The following is an 8,056-nucleotide window of genomic DNA, read 5'->3' as shown; positions in this document are numbered from 1 at the left end:
AGGTCCTTTAAAGAGGCCCTAACAACTCCCTGGGTCATCCTGAGACTGCGGGACATCCAATCATCTCTGATGACTGACTGGGTCATACAATAGGGGTCTGTCCTTCCTCTGGACAACCTGAAAACCCATTGCTGTCAGGATCAGAAAGCTGGTATATCTGTATTAATCGTTATTAATCTAGGTGTCTATATAATTAATGTTATTTATAATAATATAGCAAACATTGTTGGTGAGAGAAAGGATCACTACATAATGGTAACAGGGTCCATTTGCTAAAATATTGCTATAGACTGAAAGTTTGTGTCCCCTCAAAATTCATATGTTGAAACCTAATCTCTAATATGATGCTACTTGGAGGTGAGGCCATTGGGAAGTGATTAGGTCGTGAGGATGGAGCCCTCATGAATGAGATTTTAAAGGAGGTCCCAGAGAACTCCTCACCTCTTCTAACATGTGAAGACACAGCAAGAAGACGACTGTCTTTGAACAAGGAAATGGGACCTCATCAGACACAGAATCTTCCAGCACCTTGATCTTGGACTTCTGGCCTCTAGATCTGTGAGAAATAAATGCTTATTGTTTATAAGCCATCCAGTCTCTGGTATTTTTTTTTACAGCAGCCCAAACAGACTAAGAAAGAAGTTCTTTTTAAAATATGTGTACCTAAAAAAATAGTCTCTAGATATACAAAGCAATAAAAAAAGATTAATCTTCAGGGAGAAATAATAAGTTCACCATCTTAGAGAAATATTGCAATATATCTTTTTTGTTTTCAAATGATCCGGACGACAAAAAAAAAATCATCGAGAATATAGAAGATCTGTAAAACTCAATGGACATATACTTTTACACCCAACATTAGAAAATATATATTTTTAAAAATATGTGTGGTAGATATTCAAAAATCAATTATGAGTGATATCATGCAGAAAATCTCAGTAAATTTCAAAAAGCAAGTGTCGTATAGATTTTGATCTCTGAATGCAACACAATTAGGTTAAAAGTTAATAATAAATATTCTCTACTAAGACAACTAAAAGCTCATCAATGAAGAAGAACTGGAATATGCAATGGAATATTATATGGCATTTAATAATGCAGATTAGGAGATATATATATTAGAGGTCTATTGGTTCTTTCTATAAAGGGCTAATAGCAAATATTTTAGGCTTTGGGGCCATATAGTCTGTGCCCCCACTATTAAATCTGCCTTTGTAGTGCTAAAACAGCCAAAGACAATACGTAAATGAACGGGCATGACTGTTTTCCAATAAGAGTTTATTTATGAACATATGCTACAAAAACTTTTTGATTTTTTTAGCTATTTGAAAATTTCAAAACTAATCTCAGCTTATAGGCCATATGAAAACAGGGAGCAGGCCAGATTTGGCCCACAAGCCACCGTTTGCTCACCAGTGATATAGATGAATCTCAGCAACGAAATATTAGGTTAAGAGAAGCCCCAAAAGATAACATGTAGATGAGACTCTTTAGTAAACTAAAGTTTAAAAATTCAAATAAAAAACTATATACATACATATTTACATGTCTACATATATTGGTCTGATGCCTCTCCTTGGCCACAATGAATTCACTTATCAGAGAAGAAGACTATTTTTTATTAGCCACAGGACTTCAGGTCACGAATTACACAAAAGTAATAAAATGACTATATATAGTCATATATATAGTCTTATTTATAAATATAAATACAAAATTCATATATTTGCTCTTTAGAAATATATACCACATGAAAAAGACACAATGAATGCAGAATTTGGCATAGCAGTTATCTCTAATGAAAGGAAACAGGCAGACAGAAGGGAGGGCCATGATGTGGGTTATTGCCAGAGCCCTGGATCTCATTTGGGATAGTAGGCTATACAAAATGATTATACAGTCTACGGCCATGCCACCCTGAACAAGCCGGATCCCATCTGATCTCGGAAGCTAAGCAAGGTCGGGCCTGGTTACTACTTGGATGAGAGACCACCTAGGAAGACCAGGTACTGCAGGCATTAAAAAAAAATGACTATACAAAAATGGGCCACACATGGACAGTGGTGACAGTGTGTGACAGAACAAAGATTATTATTAATCCAATTCTGTGTACTTGAGACTCACCAAAAGAAAAAAACAGTAAGAATTAGGTAGATTTAGGCAAAGGGATGTGTAAAAAGAGGTAGGAGAAATTATTCAGGTAGAGAGAATCTGGTGTACAAGAGCCCAGAGGAAGGATTCAGGGAACCAAAAGGAGTCTGTATGGTTGCCTCTGAGGGAGTAGAGGGGAGAGAGGTGTGTAAAGGGGATGGCGAGCCAGGAAGGAGCCAGATCACACAGGGCCCGAAGGTACTTGGGTTTATATCCCAAGAGCGATGGGAAACCACTGATAGGTTTTAAGAGGATGAGGAAGGACTAATAAAGATGCTGAGCTGTCTTGGATACACAGAACGCTGATGTTTGTAAATAGATAGTATCTTAAATGAGGAAAACAAAGTTTACTACACCTCAGCGGTAGTCATCATGAAAACCAACTGAACACTGTCATTTTGGTGGAGTTTTCATTCTGTAACAGATAAAACTGTTTCTAACAAACAAGTCGATTATGGTGGGAGCTAACTTATCTGCAGTAAGTGTTGGTAGTCCAATCTCATTAGTACCGAGGTCTGGGGACTTGGTGAAGACTTCAGTGGACCCTTCCCTAAGGGAGCCTGTGTGTTGTGGGAAAGAAGCAGTGGTGGTGGGTGTAGGGCAAATATCATAACCGAATGCCTAAATGACATTTACATATATGCCCTGGAAGGTTAAAAAAGTGATAAGAACTGATTTACAGATTTAGGGAAAAGGGAGTTTTCTCCTACATCCCCTCCTCCAGTCCCAAATGGAATAATATTTTACTACCAGCCACAAGAAACTCAGGTTACAAGTCAAACAAAGGTAGTAAAATGTCCAACTGATCCATTCTTGTTGCTTTTGCTAGCTTATTACCCCTATCGAACTGGTTCAGTTCATAATAGCTCTCCTTTGGCCGCCATGAAGCCCCAATATTACAGTCCTGGCTCTCAGGGACACCTCACACTCTGGCTAGGCCCAAGTCACCCCAGAGTGTGCATTTACTCATCTCTCTCATTAGAGATATCTCAGTCCAAAGAAAGTTTAAAAAGCTCTGGGGACTACTCAGCCTTTGACAAACAGGCTGGCATCTTAACCTCATCACTTCCAAGCAGTGTGACTGTAGACAAGCACCTGTTCTGAGCCTCATCAATTAAAAGGTGATAATAATACCTGGGACATTGTAATAATCAAAGGAAATAGAAGAATGCATGTCCAATAAACATCCCCCCACCCTTTTTCCCAGAAATTTCTGTCTACCTTTGTGTTTATGTCCCACGTCTATCCTGGAGTGAGTAGAGCGAATCAAGTGAAGAGGCAGAGACGAGAGTGGTTTGATATAAACTGTTTTGCAAAAGATCTGAATTCTGGGATGTAATGTGAGGAAACACTGATGTCATGTGCCAGAGAAAAGAAGTCAAAACATGGGGACTGGTTTCCCTAGGAATTATTGCTTGGGGAATTACTTAAGTGATGCCATTTCTTTCTGACATCCTCAGGGCACCCTCCAAATCCAGATTGCTTATTTTAATCTTAAACTTGTTCTGACTTTTCCAGGGGCAGATGGAAAAGTCTGAGGATTCTCCATTCCTTAGACAGTGATGCCACTGTTCTCCCATCTTAGCCATTAATGCTCATCAAGGAGAAAAAGGATATTGTTTCCTTGGTCAAGGAAACCAAAACCTTTGATCTTCTTATTGAGTTGCTTGCAGACTTGTTGTCTCATAAGAACAACAGGACAGATTTGCCCAAACTGCTGGGGAAATGTTTTCTCTCTCTGGGGAACAATAACATCGGCAGATTTAGAGTTGCTCTGGGCAGGGACGGTCAAAATCCTGAATTTTTGTCTACAGTCACACCACGCTGAACAAGCCCGATCCCGTCTGATCTCGGAAGCTAAGCAGGGTCGAGCCTGGTTAGTACTTGGATGGGAGACCACCTAGGAAGACCAGGTGCTGTAGGCATAAAAAATAAAAAATAAGGGATTGTAAGCTGACAAGGTCCTTGCAATCTGTGAGGTCAACCAAGGATTGCATCACCTAAAAAAAATAAATAATTAAATAAAATCCTGAATTTTCTTTTTTGGCCATCTTTGTAAATCATTTGGCCTGTTGAGCCTTGGTGTCTGGACAATGACAAGCTACATCAGAAGACAGTAACCATGATAATGAGTCCCTAACGTGATCTCACATGGCCCTCAAAATAATCCTCTGAAGTTGGGGGCGGGTATCAGTCCCATTGTTTAGATGAAACAACTGTGTTAGAGAACACAAAGTCACATGACCTGGAGGTGGCAAGACCAAGCCTATTGACTCCAAGTGTGAATTCTATTCTAATTTACAGGGCCTTTTAAGTAAATCATTATTTATCAAAGTAAAAACCAAAGTGAAGAGTTGTTGGGTTTTTCCTATTTAGTTTCTATCTGTAGGAAAACCAACACAAAGAGGAGAAGGAGAAAGAGGAAAAAAGCACAGTAGAGAAAAACTATTGTGCCTTCTCTATAACTCACATTCCAATCTTGAAAAACTCATTGAAAAAGAACCAAAAAAATATAGATTTGTTTTATCAGATTGAAAGTAAAAGAAAAACAACTCCTGTTCCAAAATAATAAAACCGGGAGAAGACAACGATGAAGACAAAAATGTGAGGCTCACTGCTAATAATACTCAAGGCCTCTCTCCAGGGTCTCACTGGCCTCTCAGGGTGCTTCAATTTATTGCCTCTTTTTGATCAGCCTTCATTTCTCCATCTGGCCTACACAGAGATAAAGAGAAAGCACTAGGGAAAGGTTCTGCTGAAATCCAGCAATACCACTCTGGGACACTCCGTGACCCACAGGTTATTCCGTAACGCCGGTCTCAACACAGGAAGAGGCCAAACCTGTGCCAACGTCTCAATAAATTCATCAGTTTCTAGCCATCTCCACTTTTCTTTCCAAATGCACACAATCTGTATTAGAGGCTTATCAAAGGTAGATATTACATTCACTATTGTATCACTGGTGGAATTGACCCCACACATGCACTTTTGGAAAGCTATGACTGATCTGCCAACCTGCAGCAGTGACACACACTAGCAGAGCTGGGTATGTGCTGCCTACTGTGGCCACTCTTTTATTAGGTCAGAGCCTGTGACTCCACCTCAGGACTCTAACAAAGGAGCAAGAACCCAAAAGTAAAAATTTTCATTTGAAAGAAAACAAATTCTTCTCAAAACATGTTTTTTTTTTTCAACTCAAAGTAAGTGCCAGATGTTTTTAGATTGAAGGTCAAACGAGGTTCATGAAGCATACTCCACTGACCAATGGGAACTTTAAGCTAGTGTTTTGCATGCCAAGTGCTACAGACCCCAACTCAACAGCCCCTTCTTTTTAAGGTCATACAAGGTTCTAGAAAACGGTCCATGAATACCACATAGAGATCCCTGGGCCAAAGTCTACTCCAAGCTGTTCATTCATAACAAGTCCACAGGGAACCAGATTGTCCAAGACTCTCCACATGGGCTTACTGCTCCCGCCCCAGGGCCCTTACCTGGGGGTGGGGACTTACAGGGGGGACTGGGAGCGCGGTTCTGTTACAGGCTGACTGATTAAATCCAGGCGCTCTGTTTATTTCAGAGTGCAAAAAAACACACCGAGAACTTACAACTTATATTACAGACAGGAAACGGCACTCCAGAGACACCCATGTCTGAAACTCGAAGACCCTTCGGGGCCTCTTCTCAAACAGGGGCCGATTCTTCCCTGGCTGGGGCCCGTTTCTGTGCCTCTGGATAGAAAGGATATTTCTGTCTTCTCGCCCTGGGCAGTTCAGGCTCTGCTGGCTATAAATTACGTATTTTAAATGTACTTAGTCTTCCTTTCTTCGTACATTTAGAAGCAGATGGTTTAAACTTAAACCCAGCCAGGCTCTCTCAAAAGAGACAGTCCTTATAAACCGCCATTAAAATCCCCTTAAAAATGTCTTCTTAATGCACAGCAAGAACAAGGCGGTATCTGGGCAGCCAGAGGACTGGGGAGGGAGGGGGGACTGTGAGGCGGTCTCAGCCTCATGAAGTCTAGTAACTTTCCAGGGCTTGATGAGACACAGAGTTTGGAAGAGGACTGTGCGAATGGGATTTCTGAGTCCTTGGTATCAAAGAGACTCACTCTCAAGTACCTACTCCCTCCCTCGCACGCACACACATCATAGCTGGCCTCCTCGCCCTGTCTCTCATATCAATATCTCTGTGGAAATTTTAAAAAAGAACAACTCTTTTCTTTCTTCCCTGATGGATTAGGAGCCCCCGGCTCTTCTGTATTTTCACTGGTGAAATGGGCCAGCAAGAAAACATAAGATCTCATCATCTCCTTCGAAAGTCTAACTGCCCAATGTGCACATCTCACTTGCAGGCTGAGATCCCTTCAACTCGTGTGCACCAGAGAGCACCAAAATTAGCAACAAGAATCCCACTGTGAAGCAAGCTGGCACTTCTGTGTGGGCCTCACTCCCTCAGCTGTCAAAGGCAGGAGAGGACAGGTTGACCTCTCAGGTTTATTCCAGCTCCAGAGCTGCACTCATCATGTGCTCCCATGTTCAAGAAGGCCGCTGCCTCTGGAGCCTTTGCTTTAAACTCTCTTCCATAACCCAGCAATGAATGCAAACGATGGGGAAAATGAGAGAAGGAAACTGGCTAACATGTGATAGTGATAAACCCACTTCAGAGCCTTTGGCTGTAAGCCTTAAAGATCTACTTTAACAGTTTAAGCAGGGTGAGTTTGTCGGACTGAAAGGAAAAGCATGCTGACCAACAGAGCAATTGGAAGATGCGAGGGGCAGATTTGCAGAATTCCCAAAGATGAAGCCGTGAACAGTCCCATTATGATACTGACATCGGATGACTCATCTCCAACTGACTTTTATTCCTAGTATATTCACTGAAGATTCCAGTCCTGGCAGAAAAAGAATCTTTAGGGCCCATCTGAATCATATACTCACTCCCATGGCTATGGGCAGGGTCTAGTGACTGATAGCCCAACCAGAAACACAGGGAGAGCGAGAGATGGACGCTCCAGAAGGAAGGGACGCTTTGTAGGCAGAATCAACAGATGCCCACTCTAAGTGGTCACCTCTGGGTTGTCATGATTTTTTCCTGCTTTTGAAGCTTTTCTGTGATATCTAATTGTTTTACACATTAAAATTCTACTGTTCTACAATGATGTGTGTATGTGTGTGCACATATATATTTATAATACATACATATGCATAAAATATATACATTATACATATACGTTACATATTACATATATTCTTGAGAAGATCAACACTGGACTTCCTAATCTCTTAGTATGAGTGTATCTTAATCAGAGGTTGTTTTCTAGCTAAGAGGGTTTCTGTCCGGCACTAAAACACTAAGAGCCCAGGCAGTTGAAAGAGCCTTACAGGTGATAGGTGCTCAGTAAGTTTTGTTCAATAAAAATGGAATGAGGAAAGCTACAGAAAGGAAAGATAAAAGCTAGCAACGTCACACGCTGACCAGTACTCTCTCCACCTGCAGTCACCTGAGGGGTCGACAACCCCCCTGCCCCCACACAACAATGTCACTCTACCCTTCTCTTCAGTGGAATAGCTAATAGATCCACTTTGAGAACAATTTTCCAGTCTTTAACCTATGGTTGCAAATAAAGCAGATACTAAATGTCTTCCTCACTCCACATCACTGCCTGTCCCTTAGAATAAAACACAGCCTGGTATCTGTAGGACGGGTATGCTGAACAAGCTCAACTAGTGGAATATGAGAAAGCACATCTATTTTTGACTCCTACTAACCCATTAAAGTTGATTTATCAGGAAGCCTTTCCCTCTGCCTTAGATGACAACTCAACAAGTTAATGACATGTCTTTGTTCCATTTTACCTTAGAGGTAGTCCCATGTTGACTCTAAGTCATACAGCATGCTCTCAGTT

The 8,056-nt window shown here is 41.2% G+C and overlaps 1 non-coding gene and 1 pseudogene across 1 annotated transcript; both read left to right on the top strand.

The window, feature by feature from the left end:
* Positions 1–1,899: 1,899 nt before the first annotated feature.
* On the top strand, positions 1,900–2,018 carry LOC112483383 (annotated as a pseudogene).
* A 1,939-nt stretch (positions 2,019–3,957) lies between these two features.
* Positions 3,958–4,076, top strand: LOC112483455. Its single transcript, XR_003047634.1, has one exon. It is a non-coding gene; the product is annotated as a 5S ribosomal RNA (ribosomal RNA).
* The last annotated feature ends 3,980 nt before the right edge of the window (positions 4,077–8,056 follow it).

The sequence above is a fragment of the Pteropus alecto genome, unplaced genomic scaffold (genome assembly GCF_000325575.1).
Source record: "Pteropus alecto unplaced genomic scaffold, ASM32557v1 scaffold24, whole genome shotgun sequence".
Lineage (NCBI taxonomy): Eukaryota > Metazoa > Chordata > Mammalia > Chiroptera > Pteropodidae > Pteropus > Pteropus alecto.
Note: the sequence above shows the minus strand (reverse complement) of the source record. Positions and strands in the feature narration are given on the sequence as shown.